At 39.1% G+C, this 26,136-nt stretch overlaps 1 long non-coding RNA gene across 1 annotated transcript; it reads right to left on the minus strand.

Moving 5' to 3' along the window:
- Positions 1–9,136: 9,136 nt before the first annotated feature.
- Positions 9,137–22,326, minus strand: LOC139363612 (uncharacterized). Its single transcript, XR_011624286.1, has 4 exons — positions 22,112–22,326; positions 20,185–20,450; positions 15,746–15,812; positions 9,137–9,224 (listed from the first exon to the last, which is right to left on the minus strand). It is a non-coding gene; the product is annotated as an uncharacterized lncRNA (long non-coding RNA).
- Between the last annotated feature and the right edge of the window lie 3,810 nt (positions 22,327–26,136).

Here is a 26,136-nt window from a genome sequence, read left to right on the forward strand (position 1 = left end):
GGGAGCACCATAGGCTGGCGATATATAGCAGCTTATAAGAAAGGGGTGGTTTTGTTTTAGCTCATCCAATATATGGGCATGGATAGAAAATACCTGGGAAGAAAAGCATGATGGAAAAGAAATAGATACTAATAACTCATTAAATCCTTTCTAGTGGTGTCTGAAGTGAGGGGAGGCCAAAAAGAGAAACATGACATAAGGGGAAGTCCCTTTGCTGAGCCTCTTTCCTAGGATTCTTAGGAAGAGAAGCTTATTAACAGTGTCAGATATCCCAGCTGTAGCTTCTAGACATGAGCGTCCTCCAACACTGAAAGGTTAAAGGTAAGCAGCCCAATCACTTGTTATCTTGCAATGTCTGTAAACAGAAGCTGATTTTTCTAAAACTTAATGCTAGTTTCTACCAAGAAGACAGGAAATATAACTGACCTTCCAAATCTGAAGCTTACCATCTTGCCGTTTCTTACTATGTCTTGTATTATGGCTTCCTGTTTCTTTTACACTTCAGTTGGAACTCTGTGAGAGAATGATGTCTTCTGAGTGACTAAAAAGAATTTTGTAGTAATAATAACAGTAGCTAACTTCTAAGTGCTTAATGTGTTGCTAGCCATATACGAAACTCTTCAATTGCTGCTCTTAGGCTTTACGGCGACCCTGTGATATATGTACCAGGACCAAGCCTCTTTTCCAGATCAGAAAATGGAGGCACAGAAGGTTTAAATAGCTTGCTCGCAGGGAGGAAACATGCAGGGATAGGAAGAGTGAAGCCCTAGAGTCCATGCTCCTAACCACTGGGCTACACGGAGAAGTGGCTATTTACCCCCAATCCTCAACTACTCCATATAAGATTAGAGAACTCAGCTGGGCACAGTGGCTCACACCTGTAATCCCAGCATTTTGGGAGGCCAAGGCGGGTGGATCGCTTGAGGTCAGGAGTTCGAGACCAGTCTGGCCAACATGGTGAAACCCCATCTCTACTAAAAATACAAAAATTAGCGGGGCATGGTGGCGGGCACCTGTAATCTCAGCTACTCAGGAGGCTGAGGTGGGAGAACCGGTTGAATCTGGGAGGCAGAGGTTGCAGTGAGCCAAGATCACGCCACTGCACTCCAGGCTGGGTGACACAGCAAGACTCCATCTCAAAAAAAAAAAAAAAAAAAAAGATTAGAAGACTATGCCTGGAAGTGCCATGAAAATGGAGGAAAATGCCAGGCAGTTGGCACATGCATTTCATGAAAATGTCTAGAAATAAAATAAGGGGGACTGTATGTTTAAAATACACACACAAAACCAATTTTCATATGGTAAGAGCTGGCTTGAAGTAATCAGTTCTGAGTGTGTATTTTAAACTCATATTCTACCCCCGCCACCCATTTTATTTCCAGAAGTTCCCATGAAATGTGTGCGCCAACTGCACTATCACGGTACTTCTAGGCATAGTCCCCTACTCTTACATGGGGTGGGTGGGGACGTGGAGGCACAAACAGTGCATCAGGAAAAGCAAAGCCCACTGGAGCAAATGCCATCTAGAACTCGTTACTTCCATTTTAGATGTATTTGAATGTCATTACATATTTTTTGTCTTGAACAAAATATATTTATTACCTTATAGTCTAGGATGCAATATGGTCCATTAACCAAGTAATTAAAACCAGTTGTGATGAGTTAAGTAAATGGGAATCACTGAAAATGCTTAAGACTGTGGTATGACCAGAAGTGAGCTGTGAGGTATAGTGAACAAATTAAAAACTTATTTTTTTCTCCAATCCTCCTTTTTTGAATTTGAGAAAAAAAAAATGCTAGAAGGAATAAGAAATGGACCATAGATAATTTGTGCAGGTGAAAATATAATTTACCTCAAATCATTATTTTTAGGAGTAAACACTTCATTGGGGCAACAATATTGTTTTCTCAGAATTAAGTGCAAAATTGAAAATAGCTTTTTCTTCTAATTGTGGCAGAAGAGAGAAAGGGTGACTGCCAAGTGTGTTGATATTTCTGAAATTCAACCCTAACCTGTCATTTTCTTTCTTTAATTTCCTAGACTCAGTATTCCCCTCCACCCATCCCCTAATTCCCTTCCACCTTATATACTCTGTCTCTCCCTAAAGGGTGTGAAAATGGAATGAGTGCATTCTTCTTTCCATCTCATTCATATTAAATAATGAAGCAAGGAATTTTACAATAAATCATTTATAAAGAAGAAATAGAAACCATATTAATAGCATTTTTACCATAAATCTTAATCAGAATGTTAACACCCAGCAAATATAGATCGCATCTAAACTAGTAAGAAAAACCATATAAGTTTTCCTGATTATTTACATAGAAGCAACAAGAATATTACTTTATGATATGGGTCTTCTGAAGTTTACTTTTCTGGAAGTTACCATAGGGATCTCAGATGGAGTTTTAAAAGCCTTTGTTATTTGCTATTCCAAGGCTTCGGTTCTTAGCCAAGCTGAAGAATTTCTCTCTACCAGATTTTACCAGTAGCATCTATAATCAGCAAATTCCTCTGTCCTTGAGTTCCCTAAAATACCCTGCCCTTCCTGTCCTTCCCAGCATTGATCTTCCTTACTTACCTGTAGAGAGCCTACAAGCCAGGTACCACATCAGCTTCCCTGGGAGAATTTTCCAAGTGCTGGTTCTTTAGTTCCTCAAAATTGTCTGATCATATCTGATTAAATGAACATCTTTCCCAAATATGACATTCCAGGCAACGCCTTAATTACATAAACAATTTTTCCAATTATGGTCTGGTAAACAAAGGACAGATTCTTATTGAATATTTGCTAATCAGTATATTGCCATGAAAAGTAAGAATACTTGATAATAGTTTGTGAATTCAAGCGGTAGGTGGGAGGGGTCAGTGAGAAAAATATATCATTTAAAAATATTTTATTACTGTTTACAAAAGCAAATGGATATGGGGTTATGGGGTTACAGATAGCTTAAGAAAGAATTTCCTTATATATCTAGAAAAGACAGCATTAAAATAGTATCAACAATATTCCAAACACATAACTACAATCATCCCTCCATTCATTCACTGCTATGTAATTAATTCTTGTTCTGTGGTAGCTTGGGTTAGCAGTTTTATGAAGCCTTCTGTTTCTCCGTTAGAGTTCTGAAAATCCTGATTCAATCCTCAGGGACAGACTAAAAGTTGCTACACAGAAGCCTATACGAAAGAGTCTATTTTTAGAAGTGTCAATAGTTTAAAGTATGTGGTACAGTTCTTTTCCATCAGTTTCTGAGATAGCCATTATTTCAAGGCAGCAAGTCTGGAGGGTAGCTGATTGCAGAGCCTTCAGGAAAGCATTAAAAGAAAACACACCCTATCTATAGATGATAAAGTCTTAAAACAACTGTGGTAAATTGATTACTGATTATTTTCAGAGTGAAAGGCCTGATGAGAGTTCATAGCAAGAATAATGCAACTGACAAGAAAGTTTGGTTGTTTCTGCGGTGTGCAAAATAAAACTTTTAAACAAAATGTCTATAGGGACGATAGCCAATTTTCAATGTCTATAAAGACTATGATTAGCCAGTTTTCCATGTCAGTATGTGTTACATTTGATTAAAAAGAATGAACATAATTTTTACATGTAATAATCTTGAGATACAGTGTACCAAGAGTATGTTAAGACTATGCCAATATGAATATTTCAAGAATATCAAGTAAGGAGATTCAGCAAGTCTAGAGTGAGTCCCAAACATCTACAGTTTAGTAAAACTTCACAGCTAAGTCTAACATGCATCCCCAGTTAAAAACCACTGGCCAATAAGTTGCTAGTTTCGAATTAAATAAGTAATTTTGTGACCAAGTTTCACATAATAAAATGATGATTGATTACCCTATAGGGTTTTTTACTGACATCATCAGACAACTACAACTGATAAGTATAGGAAACTTCATCAGAATTATTTCATATTATTTCAGTGTTTTCCTTGAGGTTCAAACATATTAAAAATAAAGGCATCGGCAAATCTCTAGGGACTTTTCATGAAGCACAGAATTTCTAAAGCGTTATATTGAGAACATTTTACCTATGCAAATGTACAAGATTTAACCCACCTAAAGCAAACAGCATGATCTTTTCCTGGTAGGTAATGAATGAATAATACAATTTTAAAGTTAATAATTACTCGTATTGCTTAGTAACAAAAACAAAATCCAATTTATGTTTTGTTAATATATTGAAAAATAAATACAAAGTTAATTAATGTTCAACACAAAAAAAGTGAGTTATGCATTAGATCTCTGCAGAGCTGCCACTAGAGGGCACTATAAACAGATTACAGAATAAAACCCCTGGACCTTGTCTTTTTTGGTACAGAGCTTGACTGTTGAATCTTAAACTGTTAGTAACAGCAAGAAGGTACGTATCTTTGAGACTTGGTGAATGTGTAACCTCATATCTGGTTGCCACACCAGCTCCATGGATATTATTTAGGGGATTTCTGCCAGGGATGGAGGTGCAGAAAGTCATATTGGAGGACTCCCTCTTGTGCAACGTTAAACTAGACCCTTCACCTCAGGATTCAATTACTTTAATAGGTTTTCAAATATTATACTATATGTATAATATAGTATATCATATCTATATCTATATCTCCTTATTAAACCTTAGGCTAAGTACCTAAATGTATGTTATTGTCTAATTTGTTTTTGCATCATATATGTATATTATATATGTATATATTATACACATATATGTGTATATTATACATGTATATGTATATATAATATATGTATATGTATACTATGTATAATACAATAGAAAATTAGAGAATATATACTTATTCTCTAATTTATGTACTTACTTATTCTCTATTTATGTACTTACTTATTCTCTAATTTATGTACTTACCCTAAGGTTTAATAAGGAGATATAGATATTTGCTTCAGATACAATCATGGGTTGCTTAACGACAGAAATTTATTCTGAGAAATGCATCATTAGATGATTTCCTCATTGTGTGAACATCATAGAGTGTACTTATACAAACCAAGATGGTAGAGCCTACGACACACCTAGGCTATATGGTGTAGCCCATTGCTCCTAGACTACAATCCTGCACAGCATGTTTCTGTGCTGAATACTGTAGGCAATTTAACAGTGGCATTTGTGTATGTAAATATATCTAAACATAGAAAAGGTACAGTAAAAAGACAGTACTATAATCTTATGGGACCATGTCATATGTGTAGTCCATTGGCCAAAATGTTATTATGTGGTACATAATTGTATTTTTAAGAAATAAAATACTTTACAGATACAACAAAAGGCTTTTGAACTCTCAGTTCTATTGCTTCCCTCCCTCTCTGTTTAACAATTTCAGATTAAACCACTATTTTGAAATTGATATGTGTACTTCTCACCCTATGTTTAATACCTACATTACATATAAGGAGATACTGTTCATATTATATCATGTTGTTATGTTCCAAGAGACATTGTTCTTTCCTTCCATTTCGATTGTTTTCTTGATGCTTGCTCCTGATTTGGAAATTTTATGTTTTCTTTCTACTTGTTTAGTATGTATTTTTGGGCTAGTAAACACATTATATCATTTAATGACCTCAGAATCTTAAATATGGTCTTCCCTATTCCCATTCTTCATGTCATCTATCATTTGTTCTTTTGTTTTTTCATCATTGCTCATCACCTGTAAATATTTTTGCCTTACGTTTGAGTGTTGGTAGTGGGAGGACCATCTCTCTCCATCAGCTCAGTTCATTGGGTTGTTGGAATTCCACAAATAACCTTCTAATTGGTCTTCTCTCCAACCCACTGAACACCATCAGATTAATTTTTGTGAAGTACAGATTTTCTCATTATACCTCTTTACCACCTGTGAACATTATACTACTTTCCAGCTCAAGTGCTCATCTATTATGTTTGGAACCATATAATATGTCCCATCATATCCTTTCTAACTTGTCTCACTGTTTCCAACATGAATCCCCTAATCTAGATCATGATTCTTCCTCACTGGTCCACAGTACCCTCTGTGTTGATTGATTCACTTGTGCTTTTTATTATGCCTATAGGCAATTCTTTCTCTTCTTTTTCTCTATCCCAATCCTATATTTCCTCCTAAATCAATTTAAGGTCCAGTTTGTGAGAGAGTCTTATTCTAGTTACTCCATATCTATCCATCTTTATCTCTTTTCTCATCTCTTAAGACTCTAAAAGAGGTCGGGCGCGGTGGCTCAAGCCTGTAATCCCAGCACTTTGGGAGGCCAAGATGGGCGGATCACGAGGTCAGGAGATCGAGACCATCCTGGCTAACACGGTGAAACCCCATCTCTACTAAAAAATACAAAAAAAAAACTAGCTGGGCGAGGTGGCGGGCGCCTGTAGTCCCAGCTACTCGGGAGGCTGAGGCAGGAGAATGGCGTGAACCCGGGAGGCGGAGCTTGCAGTGAGCTGAGATCCGGCCACTGCACTCCAGCCTGGGCGACAGAGCGAGACTCCCTCTCAAAAAAAAAAGACTCTAAAAGTCTATGATCCAGATTTACATTGATCATATCTTCCCTTAAACTATTTTTTTTAAAGGATCAGTCCCTCTTGATTAGAAAACAGAGTTGGTTGTTTATTGGCTCTTTCGTTTAACTGACAGATGCAATAAGTATTTATTGATTTGAGTTCAATTTTAAAACACTTTAGCAATTAAATACAAAACACTCGTATTCTGTTTGTAGAAAGTTTACTAGGCTAGTTCTGTCAATGATTTCCAATTAAATCAGGGCTATCTCCCTTCCTTGTTAATTTACATCACTGTTACAGTCATTCAGATATCAAGTGAGAATGTATGCACAAGTCTCTGTGCTGTGAATCATGAGGAAAGGCAGAGACACTGGTCACAAAAGCCCACTTATCCACTAGATATCACACACAAGAGGTAGTAGAATTTGGACTCAGACTGTCTCAGTTCGAATCTCAGTTCAACCACTTCCTGGCTATATGACCTTAGCAAGTTCTTACTCTCCATGCCTTAGTTTGATGTATAGATAAGGACAAATGGCCAACCTCCTGGTGCAGCGTTCACTGGAAACCACTAATGGAGACAGGAAAATATAGTAGTGCCAGCCCCCAATCTGAGTTTTCACTTGCCACGAACAACCAAAGTCCAAAAATATTACATACAATAGGATATTTTGAGACCGACAATGTTCACATAAAGTTATTATAGTATGTTATAATTCTATTTTATTATTAGCAATTGTTATTAATCTCTGCCTAATCTATTATATAAATTAAATTTTATCATAGGTATTACATATATATATATATATATATATATATATATATATATATATGAAAAAACATAGCATTTGTAAGGTTTGGTATTATTTATAGTTTCAGGCATCCACTGGGGGTCTTGGAATGTATCCCCCTCAGATAAGGGGGCACTAGTGTAGGTGTGTGAGTCTCCCAGTAAGTCAAAGACAGCACATAGCAATCTGGTCTTCCTGGATGTCAGACTTCAGGAGAGCGGACTCCCCCGCTTGCCTTGTGTTGCTTTTAAGCTGCATGATTAGGAAAGTCCAGGCCCTTCCTTGGTGTGACCAATACCAGGGTGGAATACACTAGCAACATGATGGGGTAGGATTTTGCCTCCAGTCCTATCCTTCCAGCTCAGCCCTGGCAGTTGAGGTTAGCACCAGGGAGCTGGTGTGCAAAGCAGTGGCAGGATCTACCACCTGAACCATCATGCTTGGGGAAGCCCCAGCCCCTGTCTGGCAGGAAAAGGACTCAGGCTGCCTGGATTCTATTTTCTGTTCAACCACGTACTGGCAAGACTTGTGGGCAAGCCTTGCTTTGGACTACAAGCTGGAGTTTAAGGCAATTCATTCTGACTGGTTTCCAGGGGATCCTGGGGTAAGTCACCTAATTTTTCTGGAAGGCCAGCTTGTAGGGGATCATGAGACCAATTAACTCCTACTTCTCACTTTCCTCATCTGTAACAGGGATAATAATAGTACCTACCCCCAGGGGGTTGGTGTGAGTTTAAATGGTTTAAACATATAGTATGCATAAGAGTGGGTAGTACCTGCTAAGTGCTCAATAAGCTTTATTTCTTATGTGTGCATTTAATTACAACACAAGTGCCTTTGAAGAGATACTATCCTATGTGAGTTCAGTGAATCACTAACTAGAATTACCAGAAATGTTTATCTACATCAGTCCGAAGTTGGTGTCTCCTCAAATCTGCTTATGCAGAATCGCATACCTTGTTGGGAGCCTCTCTGTCTGGATTCTACACTCTGCCTTTTCTATCTGTTTGCTTTGATCTCTAGAGCCTGAGGCCCATCCACATTCTCTGAACTTCACTTCTGCTGGCTTGTCTGAATGACTAAGCCTCACTGTTCCTCACAGACATCCCAGATCTCCTGGGGACCTTAGCTTCACCCAATGCTCTGCTACTGCGACTATTCTTTGCCTTAGTGACCCTAGAATCTTTTATTAACCCTAGACTGAACTTTACTGTGGATAAACATCATATATATATATATATATATATGTTTTTGTTTGTTTGTTTGTTTTTGTTTTGAGACAGGATCTCGTCACCAAGGCTAGAGTGCAGTGGAGCAATCATGGGTCACTGCAGCCTCAACTTCCTAGGCCTAACCAATCCTCCCACCTCTGCCTCCCAAGCAGCTGGGACTACAGGTGTGTATAACCACACCTGGCTAATTTTTGTTTTTGTTTTTGTCTTTTGGTAGAGATAGGGTTTCTCCATGTTGCCCAGGCTGGTCTTGAACTCCTAGGCTCAAGCAGTCCTTCTGCCTCAGGCTTTCAAAGTGTTGGTATTTTAGGCATGAGCCACCACACCCAGCTAAATCAGCTATTTAATCAAACTGTGTTTATCCTCTCTCTCTCTAAAGCCCTGCCCTTAACCTTCCCTTCTTTTATCTTTGACCCTTAAACCAAGCTCTACCACCTGATGTAACTTGTTTTTATGCTTTCTAGCCTCTCCATTTTTCACCTCTTATAGCATCCTTTTGTGAATAATAAAACCAAATCATAGCATATTTTATGAAACATTATAAGGTACACAGTAGTTGTTAAAGGATGAGTAAGACAGAATTCTTGCTATGTAGGAATTTACAACTTATAGGAGAACTCCTTTATTATCCTTTCAATATCCATGGGAACTCCAGTGATGCCTCTCCTCGTCTACTTCTGATATTAGTACAGTCAGCCTTCCATCTTCATGGGTTCCCCTTTCATAAAATCAACCAACCATGGATTAAAAGTATTTTTTGAAAAGCAAAAATAAAGATAGAATAAAATAATACAAATTTTTAAAAAGTACATTGTAACAATTATTTACATAGCATTTAAATTGTGTTAGGTATCAAAAGTAATCTAGAGATGATTTAAAGCAGGAGAGAAGATGTGTGTAGGCTATTTGTAAATACTGTGCCATTTTATGTAAGAGATTTGAGCATCCATAAATTTTGGTATCCATGGAGAGTCCTGGAACAATTCCCCAGGGTTTTCATGGGACAACTCTAATTTGCGTCTTCTCCTTTTTTCTTGGCCTAGAGAGTAACCAGTTTGAATGATCTTTTAAAATAACTAGCTTTTGATTTTGTCTATTAATTTTCTACTTTCCATTTCCCTGATTTCTGCTCTAATTTTTCATTTTCTTTTCTTCGGCTTATTTGGCATTTGGTTTGCTCTTCTTTTTAAGTTTTCTAAAATAGAAGTTTAGATTATTATATAGATCTTTCTTCCTTTCTAGTTTATGTATTCAATGCTATAGATTTCCTTCTAAGTACTGTTTTTGCTGCATTATGCAAATTTTAATGAGTTGTATTATCATTTTCATTTAGTTTGAAACATTTTTTAAGTCCTCTTGAGATTATTTTTCTTATCCATATATTGTTTAGGAGAGTGTTTCTTAATCTCCAAGTATTTGGGATTTTCTAGCTATCCTTCTGTTATTATTTTTTCATAAGCAGGAGCTGAGGTCTCTATCTTTCTGTTATTGATTTGTAGTTTAATTACATCATGGTCTGAAAGCAGATGTATGATTTCTATTCTTTTAAATTGTTTAGGTGCATTTTATGGCCTGAAATGTGGTGTATTATGGTGAATGTTCCATGTGAGCTTGAGAAGAATGTGTAAGGTCCTGCTGTTGGATGAAGCAGTCTACAGATATCAATCATATCCAGTTGATTGGCACTGCTACTGAGTTCAGCTTTGTCCTCACTGATTTCCTGCCTGCTGGATCTGTCCATTTCTGATCAAAGAGTGTTGGAGTTTCCAGCTATGATACTGGATTTATCTATTTCTCCTTGCACTTTTATCTGTTTCTGCCTCATTTATTTTTATGCTCTTTTGTTAACCACATACACGCTAAGGATGATTAAGTCTTCTTGCACTGTTTACACCTTTATCATTAGTTAATCCCCCTCTTTCACCCTGATAATTTTTCTTGCGGTGAAAAAATATAACAATATGATAAATTTCTTTATAATAGAAGTGTTATGGGGCAGTCAAGAAGTATAATTTCCTCTGAAAAAGGGATGCACGGGTCAGAACTTATTTTTTATCATTTATCATGTGCCAGGTACTGGGTCTAAGAAACGGGGGCAAGGATTGTTTCTTTAGGCATGACGTGATTGGAGGCTGGATGCATGAAGTTGGTAGCAATAAATAAGAAAAAAAGCTTGTGTCTATATATGCTTTGTGTATCTAGTCTATCTACCTACTTATCTATCTGTCTATCTATCTTGCTGAATCAGTTCAGAATGAGACATTATGATATTTTATTCCTTAATAGTTCAATGTACATCTAAAAATAACTGCTAAGAGCATTATCTGATCTCACAAGACAACTATTACATCTAACAATTAACAGTTCTACACTGTACTAGTTGTGCTTTATTCTCCCTTTGCCTCCCACCTCCAGATGCATTCTCCACTTTTCTCAGTTTTGCTCTGACCTGTGAAAGGCTGATTTCTGCAGACTGCCATGGGTGGCCAGTTAGGGTCAGCCAACGGGAGGCACCTACAAGACATCAGAGGCCAATGGGGAGCACTGGCAAGAGATTGGAGGGTGGGAGAGAGGCTGGGATACTCTTTCTCTGCTCTTCCCTGCTGAGTTCCTGGTCTGGTATTGGCTGCAGCTGCCACTGTATCCCTTGTGAAGCCACACTCTGTTCAGCAGCTCCAGCTGTGACTGGACCCTCATAACTGCCCCCATGCCTGCTCCTTCAGGTCTACGAGTGCTTCCCTGCTGCATCCTGAGTGCCTCAGCACCCCCTGTTGATTCCATTAGCTCTGCCCACATCCCTCAATAGTCCCTTCTTTAACTGATTGATGATTAAGTTATTTTGAGTTTGCCATTGGTTTCCTGCAAGGACCCTGCCTGATATTTGAATATTCCATATTCAAAATTCACCATTAACCCAAAGTGTTTTTAAAGCTTTTTTTAAAAACCAAAATCCACTCAAGAATCCCATGTTGAATTGGTTTTGCATGTTTAGTCCCTCAACCTAGCACCTCTTCCTTTTTTCCTTGTCATTAGCTTTTTTTTTTTGAGACCATAACAGTTGTCTTATTCTGTCCCATATTCTGAATGTGTTCAAGTTTCCCTTAATTTGTTCTTCTCTGCTTTGTATTTCCTTTAACTTGAATCTAATCCAGCCTTTAGATTCCATTTCCATTTTAAACATTATCTCTTAAACTTTATTGACAGGTGCTGTCATATAATTTATAAAGCATTATCTCAGAAGTCACACAGCGTCATTAATAGTGGGACAATCAGGTAGTAAGTTACCTAGTGATAATAGCCATATATCTCCACGGTAAAGGGTACTTTTTCCTCCATTTGCTATTAACAAGTAATAGCAAATTACTTGTTATTTTAAGGGTGATACTTTGGTGCTTTTTGAATATCTAGTTCTCTGTTCACTGTTCAACTAAGAGTTTTAGCATTCATTATTGATCCTTGTTTGGATTATTTCATAATGTCTTGCAAAAATATTTTCTATTTCCATGATTATTTCTACATTTATTATCTAGCATTCTTTTGTATACAAAAGCTTTAGTTTAATAACAGGAGCTATTTATTTTTCCTGACTACAGGTGTTATGTAAAAGCAGAATAATCCCTAATTTGTCCCCCTTTAATTCCTTACTCTGAAATTAGATAATCAATGTAATGCCATTACTAATATAAACTGTCCACATTGTGTTTCATTAACGAGGTCTCATAATTCTGTGCAATTAAGCTTGGTTATCAGGGAAATTGAATGTTGTATCTTCTCAAACACAATAAATTCAGCTTTGTCTGCATCTTCTTACCTTTTATTATTGCTGCAGAGATGTCTGGACCAGCCCTCATCATCCATACATTACTAGCACTAATAGATACAGACCTCTGGTACTGTGGTAACACAAACCAGATGAACAAAACCCACTATCAATAGCTGATATTTACACCACAATTAGATTGTACATCTCATAAGAGTGCTCAGAAGGCATTCAAAAGGGCCATCATCTCTTTCCTGTGTAAGCTATTAGTGTCACAAATCTTTGATCAGGAGACCCTCAAAGTTTAGTTGTACTGTTACGTTGCTTTCTCATGCTGAAATCAGCCATTGTGCTTCCCTAAGTGCTTCTGTCTGAAAAAAATAATGGATTTTTTCAAGCTCAGTGAGATTTCTGGGTTCTGTTGGATTTTCCTGAGTGATCATGTGGAGGCTGGCCATTTGTTATCCTCAAGTGCACTTTGGACTGTCTCCTTCACTCCCTATATGCAGTCACAGGTATCTGCTACATGTAGTAATAGCCTTTTGCCAAGTTCTCTTTCAAATACTCAGTGCTGGTCAGAGTTCCTAGCCTCATCTGTATGGCTCTGGGCTTTTCTCTGCAGCTGCCACCTCTTAGTAGCTGTTCCTCAATTGCGAACACCACAGCAGAAGGGAGAGAATCAGACAGAAAGAAAAGGCTCGCATGGCCATTAATCGATTAACAAAGTCTTTCTCCAATAAAACTAACAATAATGAGCCGAAATCCCTAACGTATCAGTGATCATCACAAATAAATCTCTCTACTCATTGAGCCAACAGAGAATGAGCTGTATATGCCAAAAACATCTAGGCTGAAGGACGTACAAAACAAAGTTGTGATAAGGTCTGTGTGGCCATTGGCTTATTTGCTCCCAGATCCATTCATTGTCTTTCCCCTGTCTGTTCCATGTTACAGGGGTTATCCTCTGCAAACTACAATTCCCAGTTTATTAATTTTCTATTACTCTATAACAAATTACTGCAAACTCTGCAGCTTAAAGTAACTCCCATTTACTATCTCATAGGTCTATACTTCAGAAATCGGGGTTAATTTGGCCGGTTCTCTGCTTAGAAAGCCCAAGTCAAGGTGTGAGCTGGACTCTTATTTTGAGACTCTGGGGAAGAATGCACTTTGTAGTGCATTCTGGTTGTTGGCAGATTGTCGTTCCTTACAGCTATAGGACTCAGGTTGCTTTTCCTTGCTGGCTGTTGGCAGGAGACTAGGCCTTGCTCCTGGGATCAAGTGATTGACTGGGAGAGGTGGGATGGATTTAGAGGAAGAGCAAGGTGGTTTGAGGAGTGGGCCATGATGAAACTAATTGCTGGGGGCTGTTAGATAATACTCCTCCTCTCAGCTGGGCAGTAAGTCCTTTCTGGTAGGAGTATCTAAGCCAGGGGTTGGTAACTGTATATAGCGTGCTGCCTATTTTGGTACAGCTCCCCAATCTAAAAGTAGATTTTTACATCTTTAATGGTTACATTTTATTTTTATTTATTTATTTATTTTTTGAGATAGGGTCTTACTTTGTTGCCCAGACTGGAATACAATAGCATGATCATGGCTCACTGAAGCCTCAACCTCCTAGGCTGAAGTGATCCTCCTGCCTCAGCCTCCTGAGTAGCTGGTACTATAGGTACAAGCCACTATATCTATATCTGTATCTATCTATCTATCTATATATATATTTTTTTTTAGAGAAAGAGACGGTGTTTCACTATGTTGCTCAGGCTAGTCTCAAACTCCTGAGCTCAAGAAATCCTCCTGCCTCAGCCTCCCAAAGTGCTGGGAATATAGGAGTGAGCTACCATACTCTTAGCACCTACATAATATCTTGATTTTGCTGCTTAGCTCTCACAGGTTGAAATATTTACTATCTGGCCCTTTACAGAGAATAATTCATGGGCCCCTGAATTTTATGCTGGGCATCTTTGTGTTTGCTCAACCCTGGCAGGTCAGAATAGAGGGCATGGTGAGGGGGACTCTGATACTGTAATTGAGGAAGGGAGAAAATGGGAGACACATCAAGTAGAAAAAAAAACCCAAAACCGAGAAATATGATAGCAGGGCATGCATAAAAAGTGAGACTGTCATTTAAAACTTCCTGGAATGGAGTATAATTTTTTAGGTCTTTGCTAATTTGTTGTAATAAAAATATTCTTGTTTTAATTTGCATATCATTTGGTTACTAATAAAGTTGGAATTGGATCTCTTTTCATATGTTAATTTAAAGGATTGCAAATGACAGCCACAAATAAAATGAACAGATTTCTGAACCAAGGATAGAAACAAAATAGTTAATATCCATATACCAAAAATAATCTACAAAATGGCAAACATTAAGTTTGCAACCAAAAAATGAACAAATGTTTATGCTTTTAAATTTGTTAATATTTGAAAACAGAAACAAATTTTGAAGCGTAGCTTCTGAGTCCAAAACCTCATATTTGAGCATTTTGAAATACCTAGGGTATTCCCTAGTACTTGCTACCAGTTCACTTCTCTAACTGATTTGGCTAAACTAAATAGTTTTATTTCTAAAGAATACTTATGTTATTAAAGAAGCAGAAAAAAAATTTTCCTAAGGAAAAATGGAGTCAAGAATACCAAGTTTTATATTTGTAATAACGATATTTTCTCTCAAAGAAATTGCAGGAAAAAAATTTATAACTATTAGTGCACAGCTAGAAAATTGAAATGGCACCAAGAAAAACCTATGTGATTGCAATCAGCTCTTGTTCAAGAGTAAAATCCCCTTTAGTGCCTGAATTGTGATTTTTAAATATCATTCTCCACTAAAAGAAATTCCTTTTGAGAAACAGTTGATTTTAGGTCCACATCAGGACATTTACAAGATGAGTAGACATATTTTCCTGCCAGAAAGCAAGGAAATAATCAAACTTTAAAGAGGTCATGTCAAAAGTACACAGGACCTAAACTGAAAAGGCTTCTGCTGGCAAAGTTGTGACAATTCGAGCCAAAAGGAACAATGTAAGTGCTTGAAACATAAATATATAAAATTCAGTAGTTCACGACAATACTCAGGGACCAACTCATTGGTCACCATCTGAGTTGGCTAGGGCACCAACTCTACTCTCAATTGTTTTTGTGTTTGTTTTGAGATGAAGTCTCCCTCTGTTGCACAGGTTAGAGTGCAGTAGTGTGATCTCAGCTCACTGCAACCTCTGCTTCCTGGGTTCAAGCGATTCTCCTGCCTCAGCTGGGATTACAGGTGTGTGCCACCATGCCCAGCTAATTTTGTATTTTTGGTAGAGATGGGGTTTCACCATGTCGGCCAGTCTGGTCTCAAACTCCTGATCTCAAGTGATCCACCTGCCTCGGCCTCCCAAAGTGCTGGGATTACAGGTGGAAGCCACTGTTCCTGGCCTACTCTCAAAATTGATAAAAAAGAAAGAATCAAGATTTTACTTTTCTTTGATAAGCTGCATTTCCATTTATCCAAAGACTTGAGGTCATGTACTTCACAGAATTCTAGCTAACAAGTGCAGAAGAAATGATGGGCTTAGAAAATCATGATCTTTCAATTTCAGTGAGATACTATGGATCTAGGATAATCAATGGTTGACAAATATTATAATGGAGGGATCCAGCTGCCACTTCCTAATGCACTGATCAATTTTAGCATCACTCAAGTTAGATAGGCCTTGACACTGTATTTCAAGATACAATGCCATAGGAACTATAAAGCTCCGCTTACAAAGTATTCGTACTAATCAAATTGAACGTGTTTTGAGCTCTAACAATAAGTTTATAGGAAATATGAGGAAGACAGGAACTACTCTTTAAAACCATCATGAGACAGCAATCAGCCAAATTCAAATATGGAATACTCTGTGGTAGGAAGTTTGGGCTTCTCCAACAAATCAACTGTATTAAAAAACAGCAGAAGGGTATGGAATAAAATACATAGCAGATAGAATAATCAAATGCAATATTTAGGCCATATTTGGATCCTAATTTGAACAAACCAGCTGTAAAAAGCATTTGAGACTATCATAAAATCTTAATATAGTCTCAGGATTACATGAAATGAAAAAACTACTGTACATTTCACTGAGTAGCATCATGCCATGGCGGTTGCGTGGGGAGGAAAAATAGTCTTTATCAGTTAGCAAAGCTCCAGGCAGTCTAAACTTCCCTTAAGGCCAATGAGGACTCTTTAGAACACAAAAGAAATCACGTGGGCTCTAAAACAGGCTGGTTCTATCTGAAGCAGCATTTCTTTCCTTTCAGGAAACAGTATCTCATAAGTGGCAGGCAAACTGGGGAGTGAAGATCATGATGCAAAAGTTGTGGTGGTGAATATGCGATTTTTGCCAACACATCATTTGAGGTGATCAGGGTAAATTTTCTTACAGGGAGGGAGAAAGTCTAAGAAATATATGAGTACTTTAGGGAAAAACCTGTATATCCATACAGTGAAGACCTTCAATGAGGTAGTGATTCTTGAAGCCATTAAACCAGCCACTAAGTTTTCTATTACATCTGGCGAAGCTATGAGTGCAGCTGAAGACGCTTTGAAGAGACATCCCTCTGTATTGAAACCCTAGATCAGAATTCTAATGTTGATGCCTATGTTCTCCATTGAGAGTTAATGCCCCAAGGACCTACAAGAAGCCTGAGTCCCAGGACATAAGGCTGCAAAGGGCTGTCTTTGATGCTAAAGGCAAATGTTTACAGAGATTCAGCCATGCTAGTATTTCTATTTGTATCACACTCTTGCGTTTTTTACTTCCTAATTCTAACACTAACCCCATTTTTCTCATAAGCCCTATTATTTTAAGTATGGTATATTGCTAACTGAAAAGTGTGACTTTTTTTTTTTTTTAGGAATGCATATGATGTCATAGCAAAGATAACTGTGTACCAAAGTTAAAATGTTGGTCACTTACTAGAAGCCTAACATTGAACAAACCACTGATCTTCTCTGGACTATCTAGCTTTCTAAAATTTGACAAATGGGAATATCATCTCTCTTAAAGGATTGCTAAAGTTGTATACAAAAAGCACCTAATATGTCATCTAGCACATGGGAGGACTGAATAAATAGTAGCTATTATTATCCAAGGGTAAGTGTTGGTCCTCGACCCGCTGCTGCTGAGCTAGGGAGCTCAACAGCAACCAAGGTGAGCAGTCTGCAGATATTTTGACATGAGCACTCAGTGATTTATCCTGCGCTCTCTTCACCTCCTCTGCCAGACCACATAAACATAACTAGTCTTTCATTGTTCCCTCCCTCTGGTCTGTAGGTTAAACCCCAAATGGAGCCACCCCTGAAACTTCAGCCTGGTTGTTACAGACAAACTGAGCCAAGCTCAGAAAACTATAAGTTCCTGCTTCGCTCAGTGTTAATGCAGATTAACACATGGTGTGTTGAGAAGCAGTCCCGGCAGCCGCCCAGAGGCTTTTCCAGACATCCCATTGCTGGTTTGATAAACCAGGGCCTAGCATATCACCTCAGAGGAACTCCTACTTCAGAGTACTGTGACCAGGGCCTCAGGGTCAGTCCTATCACCCCAGTGCCCTCCTCAGTGCTTCTGGCTGCAGAAGCTTGGTCAAAGGGAACCCCAGATGGAATCCTACCCATAGCAGACACTTCCGCTAGTGAAAAGAGATACAAAAGGAACCTGGTGAGAAACTCCTAGAGCCCTTTAGTTCCTCTCCAATGTGGCCACCCATATACATTTAGTCAGACATGAGGAGAGTTTAAAAACACAACACTGAAAGGAAAGTGGAGCCTTGGATCTAACTCTCCTCATGGGAGCTCTCCTGAGGCTCAAGGCAAACTGCTGGGACCCAGGGCTTGGGGCTTCCCTGGTGAGGCTCCTCAGATTCCTACCCTGTCTTTCCTCCCTGGTTGCCTGGGAACTGACCAGCCTGCTTATGGCCACTTTTCCTTTCCACTCACCCTCTTCTGACAAAGGGCACCCCCTAGACTGCATCCAGCACGAGATCCCAAGGAGATTCCTTTACGGCATCATGGCGTGATTCAGAAAAGGGAAATGGAGAAACAGAGAAGCAGGTGAAGAAAGTGCGAAAAAGAAAATAAAGGGAGGAATGAGGCTAAAGTCAAAAGAAAGGCCAAGAACTTATTCATGGCTGGGGTGTCACATGTGGTCATCACCATCATATATTTCCTGATTCAAAAATTATCTAAAAGGGCTGGGTGCAGTGGCTCACACCTGTAATCCCACTACTTTGGGAGGCCAAGGCGGGCAGATCACCTGAGTTCCAGAGTTCGAAACCAGCCTGGCCAACATGGTGAAAACCCGTCTCTACTAAAAATACAAAAATTAGGCAGGTGTGGTGGCACATGCCTGTAATTCCAGCTACTCGGGAAGCTGAGGCAGGAGAATCACTTGAACCCAGGAGGCGGAGGTTGCAGTGAGCTAAGATCCAAGATCGCGCCATTGCATTGCAACCTGGGCAACAAGAGTGAAACTCCATCTCAAAAAAAAAAAAAAAAAAAAAAAAAAAAAAAAATTATCTAAATGTACTCAGGAAAGAATTGAAGGATTATATCCTGAAAGGATTCACTGTTTTGTTGTGGAAATTTGGCCCTTAAGGGCTTTTGTTTCCTGTGAAAATACATGAGCTATAAGAGTAGAAAGTTTACAGACCAAGTAAGAGATCTTCAGAGTTATTTAGGTTTTATTAAGCTTGCCTCACTCCGTATATATTTTTCCAAGGGCAGTCAGTTATCTAGACATGTAATGTTAATAAAATGAAGTGCCATTTGGTGCCATTTGTATTGTCTATGTAGAAGTGACTGTTGCCTACACAAAGCTTTCTTCCCAAACAGTGTAACATTCCCATGGAACGCACTAACAGGCAGACAGATCTTTTCATTGTTCTCAGAAAGTGCTTCCAGACTTGTAAACTCAGAGAGAGTGCCTTGCTTACAAGTAGTCTGAGAACAAGTTCTTACATGTTCTAGAAAGGAAGACTCTGAAAACATAGAAGCAGCCTGTTTTCAAAAAAGGGGGAAGAAAAACAGATGTCCAGTTGATTGGACAAATTAGTCCTAGGTAGAAAAAAGAATGTGAAATGCACAATAACTTGAGGAGTGAAAGGCAGTTGTGAGATGGAGAAGGTAACAATGAATGATGATTACTGTGTATTTACTTTGTGGAAGGAGAATGTAGGAAATGTTAGAGTTGAATCATTTAAAAATTCATTGGTTTTTCACCACTATTCTTGACAAAATAAAACGTCAAAATTCACACAATAGCACAGAAAAATAGATGAAACATAGGCAGAGAGAAGTTGTGAGTGACTCGTTCTATCTTGAATGTCTAGAGGCATCTGGGTGTTTTAAAGATACCTTTACAAAAAAGTAAAACTTAAAGGAACTAACTAGACTCCTTTTTTCAGAAAAAAATAAAGGGGATTGCGTAAAAGATTATTGCTTAGAGATTTGGAAGAATTCCAAGAACATTCATATTCCTAAAATAAAAGCCAGCCCAATTTAAAAGTTTTATGAAGAGCTTAACTGGGGTTGTTTCTAAATTAAATCCAAGAACACTCTCAAGTTGATTTTGTCTATTTAGAATTGCCTAAAATAAAGGAAAAGTGTGAAAAACATATATTAGGAACACTGCCAGACTTAAGTTTTTGCTTCTATCGAAAGGATTATACTGAAGGAAAGAGTCTCTGCTTCTTTATGCATGAAGAATATGTTCTGAAAATAAAGATATCGACTACCCAAGCAAGCTTTAAAATTGCTCTTTTGTGAGATCCCATGGTATGTGGTCTAAGTACAAATACATTAGAGGTGTGTATTAATTATTGATGGCTGCGTTAAAAAATTACCCCCAAATTTAAGAGCTTAAAACAACATTTATTACCTCACACCATTTTGAGGGTCAGTGTCAGGGTCAGGAATCCAGGAGTGGCTTAGTTGAGTGGTTCTGCCTTATGAGATTATCATCAAGCTGTCACCTAGGGCTGAAGCCTTCTGAGGCTTGACTGGGGCTGGAGAATCTGCTCCCAAGCTTATTCACATGGTTGACAACAGGTCTCAGGTCCTCATCACGTGAGATTCTCATTGCATGATTGTTGGCTTCCCTTTGAGTGAGTGATGACAGATGGTAGCCACAATGTCTTTTATAACCTAATGTCGGAAGTGACATATCATTACTTCTGCCATATTCTGTCACACAGATAAATTCTAGTACGTTGTGGGAGGGGAATTTTACAAGGGTATGAATACCAGGAGGAGACAATCTTGGGGGCTGGCTACCCTAGTCTGCTTTCTAGGCTCAAATGAATCAAGTCCCTCCAACATACAAAACACATCCACTCCATCCCAACACTTCTAAAATTCTTGTCTCATTACAGCATCAACTCAAAGTCTATAGTCTTGTCATTTAAATCAGGACCAGGTACACAGAGGTTCATTAGGTATAATTTCTTAACTCTAGTTCCTTGGGTATAGTTCCTCTCAATCTGAAACTAACACGCACACACATAGACACACACACACACACACACACACACACACACCCCAAACACACAATGGTGGAACAGGAATAAACACTATGCATTAATATTCAAAAAGGGAAGGTACTGGACATACTACTATGTCCCCATAGCAGCTCTGAAATCCAGCCAGGCAAATGTTGGAAGCGCCTTAGGATTTAGTCCTATTTCTACGCATGAGTTATTCTCTGAGGCTCTTAGCTTCCCCTTCTGAGTCATCCTTTTTTTTAAAGAGACAGAGTCTTGCTATGTTGCCCAGGCTGATTCAAACTCCTGTGCTCAAGTGGTCTTCCCACCTTGTCCTCCCAAAGTGCTGGGGTTACAGGAGTGAGTCACCATGCTTGGCTATTCTTTCTTTTTCATGCAAGTTAGTACATGTATGCAGCTGAAATTTTTTCTTAACCTGCAATGAAACAGGGGCAAAGTGAGTACAAAAGCCTTTTTTCATTTTATACTGTCTCTGTCCCTTGAGTTCTAGTTGGCATGTTTCTACTAATATAATTCTTTTTAAAAATTTGTGAATCTTCTACGAATTTTTAGGGGTACATTCCATTAGACAAAAGTCACACCCAAAAATCTCTTTGAGATAATCCCTTTCCCACCTTGTGATTCTGCTGAAAAACTATGCTCTTAAGCTTCTTAGGAGCCCTGTTTTTGAAAGAATCTATGAGTCATAGCCTTAAAAACTTTAGAGGGCCTTTGTGTGACTAAACTTGTACTCTGAGGATCCACTTTTGATCTTCCTGAGGTCATAACAAAGGATTTATAGTCACACCTCAGCTTCATCTTTGGATTCTGTTTCCATGATGGTGCCCAGGATTTGACCTCTGTCCTTCAGCCATTTCTTAATTTTAGCATTTTTCACCATCTGTAAAAGCTGAGAGTCTTTATGTCTTTATGAATAGCAAATTAGATCACCCAGTTTACCAGGTACATTTCCACCACATACATTACTGCAGACAACAATATTACTAAGATTTATGCCACTCCATAGTAAGGATTCCCTGTCCTGTTTTCAACAAGATTTTTCTCACTTTCTTTTAAACCTCCACCAGCAGCCTGGTCAAAGTCCAAATTTTTTCCAATGTTTTGTTCAAGACTCTTGAGACTTTTACTACTATGCTTCTTCAATTCTTTCCAGCTACCTTCACTGTCTAGTTTCCTAGCTGTGCCTACATTTTAGGTATTTATTATGGTAGCACCGTACTTCTAGGTATTAAAAAATATATTAGGATAACAAATGATCCCAAAACTTGGTAGCTAAAAAAAACAAACTTTTTTTTCATCTCATACAGTTTTTGAGGACCAGGAAGAGGTTAGCTGAGTTGTTCGAGCTGAGGGTCTCTCACGAGGTTGCTGTTAAGCTGTCAGCCAGGGCTGCAGTCTTCTAAAGGCTTGACTGGAGCTGCAGGTTTCACTTCCAGTGTCACTCACAAGGCTACTGTCACTTGGGCCTCTCCATAGGACTGCTCATTACATGCCAGTGGGCTGCCCCCAGAATGAGTGATCTATGAGAGACAGAGAGACCTAATGTCTAATGACATATTGCATTGATCACACAAACTAACTCTGGAACCACAAGGGAGGGTGGGAGTACCTGAATTGGGATTATTAGGGGGAAATTGTGGAGGCTATCACAGAGCATAATTTTTAAAAGAACTCCTTTTCTCTCCCTTGCAGAACCAATTGAAAAGTAGATGCAATGCAAGAATCAAGCAAAGAGATGAAAGTATTAACTTTATTATTGATAGAAGCTAAATTGGAGGAGGTGGCTTAGACATGTGGCTACAATGAGCTTTAATACTTGGCCTCCAAATTAGACTTACCTACCCAGTTACAGAAAGAACAGGACTTCTCACTTATCAGATTAGCTTATAGAGCAAAACAAAAAGCACCTCTTGTGTGTTGTTTTTTCTGTATTTTTGTGGGGTCTTTTTGTGCACAGTTGCCTGCCTCTTGTGTAATACATCTAACAAAATCTGTCCTGTCTTCTTCATCAGATCCTAGAAAGCTCTCAAGCTTAGTATGCTGATTGCTGGGCCTGGAGAATTTCCATTCCTTTATAAATTCCCAGATAATCTTGATACAGCTGGTCTGAGAACAATACTTTGAGAACCACTGGCCAAGTACCTATGAGGCACTGATGCTTATGGGCGTCTCATTTTCATTCCCACTCTCATTAGTGTCCATAAAAATGTAAGATAGATTTCACTAACCCTTCCCCTGCACTTGACAGACAAGGAGAACAAGGCTCAGAAGTGAAGTCGGTGGGCCAAGCTTACATCCTGCTAGGCATGCAAAGCCAGTCTTCAAACCCAGGTCCAACTCCACAGCCTGTGGTCTTCCCTCTCCACCGGGTTGCGACTAGTTACTAAGGACTGAACATCAGTGCATAGTTTGAGTCTTAACAGTAATCTCCTAGAACTGTTTTCTATTAACTCTGCTTTGCATCTTGTTTTTTATTTCTATTTTGTAAAACTAGAACATTTATTTGCATGATGAATTGTTGACGTTCTGAAGATAAACTGGATGCTGCAACAGTTGCCTTTTTGGGTTTAGGTGTTGTTCCTTCACAGAATTCATGCCTGAATCTGGGGTGTGCAATTATTATTATTATTATTTTTGAGACAGAGTCTCGCTCTGTTGCACAGGCTGGAGTGCAGTGGCACAATCTCGGCTCATTGTAACCTCTGCTTCCAAGGTTCAAGCAATTCTCATGCCTCAGCCTCATGAGTGGCAGGGATTACAGGTGCGCACAATGACACCCAGCTAATTGTTTTGTATTTTTAGTACAGACTGGGTTTTACCGTATTGGCCAGGCTAGTCTCAAACTCCTGACCTCAGGTGATCCACCTGCCTCAGCCTCCCAAAGTGCTGGGATTATAGGCATAAGCCACTTTGCCCAGCCGCAGTGTACAATTTTTAAGTGCCTCATTTGACCAGTCCTGGTGGCATTTCCTCTTTCAGCCTTGGTACTCTAGTTATACTTTCTCTTGTGCTTGTCAGGGTGGCTGCATTTGACACAGATCAACCTCTGAAGTTGGTAGGCCTTAGCGCCACAGCGGCAGCATGTTTACTCCTTATTGCAATGATTTTCAAATGATGACTTTCTGTTCATCGCCCTGTGTCTGTGGCCAAGACAAGACACTTCTCATCTTCTTGACTTGTAGTCTCAAGCACAATTTGCTCCATTTTCATTTGTCAAACATAATTGTATACTATGCACAATACATTCAACTGGGTCATGTCCATGCATGTTAAAAGTAGGTAAATGTGTTTACCTTAAGGGGCAAGGTTAAGACTACCAATTCACAATGTGCTACCATTCCAGAAGTTCCATAAAAGAAGTTAGAAAACGTCCAGCACAGCAGATACTTGGCTGCTTTCCCTCCAGGTTCACTGTGCACCTTCTCCCCCACTGCCCAGGAGGTGGACCTCCATGACCTACATCAACAGTCTTCCTTGCCTTCTAGATTCCCATTGGCTTTCTCCTCTCCAATAGTGAACAGAGGGAGGAAGGAGAGTTCCCCAACTCCCTTCATGTAGGGTCACCTTGGACTAACTGCATTTTTCCATAAAGTACATGAGTCCTCTGAAGGCAGCTGCTCTGCTCTGAGTGATTTTTTTTTTTTTTTTTTAAAGACAGAGTTTCACTTTGTCTCCCAGGTGGGAGTGCAGAGGTACGATCTAGGCTCACCGCACGCTCCACCTCCGTGTTCAAGCGACTCTCGTGCCTCAGCCACCCAAGTAGCTGGGATTACAGGCGCACACCACCCTGCCCAGCTAATTTTTGTATTTTTAGTAGAGGCAGGGTTTCACCATGTTGGCCAGGCTGGTCTCAAACTCCTGACCTCAGGTGATCTGCCCATCTCAAACTCCCAAAGTGTTGGGATTACAGGCGTGAGCCACCGCACCCAGCCATGAGTGCTGTTTTTTTTTTTTTAAAGAGGTTTCAGGAACTCCTCCCTCCCCTATCCCTTCAGGCTCAGGGGACAGTAATATCGCTGTGGTTTCCCTCACCCTAACCATAGCTTTCTAAACAACCCCCTTATTATTACCTCCTTGAATTATCCTAACTTGAGTGTGCTATTTCCCTTGGGGCCCTGAATGAATACCTATTTCAGTACAGTTTACAGTTTGGCAGTCTCAGAGCCAGCCCAGGTGCCTTAGCTTAAGGTCCATGTCATCTTCCTAGAAGTCAGTAACTTCCTGTTGCTGCCCAGATGGTCATTAGTTTAAAGGTATGAAAAACCGCCTTCTGGGCCTCACATGTGCTTTGTAGGTAAAACAAATGGCAAGAGGTGACTTGGAAGGTTCTACAGGCAAAATTCTTATTATCAAAATTGCTGCTAAATTTTAGAATTCTATAATTTTCTACCTTATATTAGGCATTTATTCTAGCAAGAGGTAAATTATCCCTGGAAGAAAGAGATAAAGTTGTCAAAGACACTTGGGTTAAATGAGTTTCAGATGTTTCTATTTTGACTGCTAGCTGCAAGCCTGGTTTGAGAAAGAGGAAGATAAAATCCATCTAGATTCTAGAATAATAGTTCTCAAGGTGTGTGGGGAAGATGGTTTTCACTGTCTTCTGGAAGGCATTTTGGAAATTGTGGGGAGTCTTTGTGAGCCAAGGGCCAGAGATGCTAGTCTGCCTGTGGTGAAAGGGATGGTTCCACACAACGGAGAATGGCTCTATGGGAACTGTAATGTTCTAAGAGCATTCATGTTGCTGAGAAACCTGTTTATGATTACCCAGGCAAAGGGCTTATGTTTTCTTTTATGGAAAGAAAGAAGGGAAGAAGGGAAAGATGGAAGAGAGGAAGGAAGGAAGGAAGGAAGGAAGGAAGGAAGGAAGGAAGGAAGGAAGGAAGGAAGGAAAGAAGGAAGGAAGGAAGGGAGGGAGGGAGGGAGGAAGGAGGAAAGTAGGGAGGGAGGAAAAGAAGAAAAGGAAAGAAGGAAGAAGGGAAGGTAGAAGAGAAGGAAGGGAGGAAGAAGGAGAGAGAAAGAAAGAAAAGAAAAAGAGAAAAAGAAAGAAAAAAGGGAAAGAAAGAAAAGAAAAGAAAGAAAGAATTTGTGTATGACTTTAATACTTACTGAAATTTCCAGGACTGCAACTGCCATATAAATGGAGGGACTATCATACATTGTTTTGTTTGAATTTTACCAAGGTGGTTACAATGAGAGAAAACCACAACCGTCAGTCTGCATTTGTAGTTGTAGCATTCAAGGTGAGTCTACAAACATATTAAAGTTCTATAACTTCATTGTATCTTAATCTAGTGGGGTTTTATTCTACCACACATACTGACATTTATAAA

This window comes from Macaca nemestrina, chromosome 6 (assembly GCF_043159975.1).
Source record: "Macaca nemestrina isolate mMacNem1 chromosome 6, mMacNem.hap1, whole genome shotgun sequence".
Classification (NCBI taxonomy): Eukaryota; Metazoa; Chordata; class Mammalia; order Primates; family Cercopithecidae; genus Macaca; species Macaca nemestrina.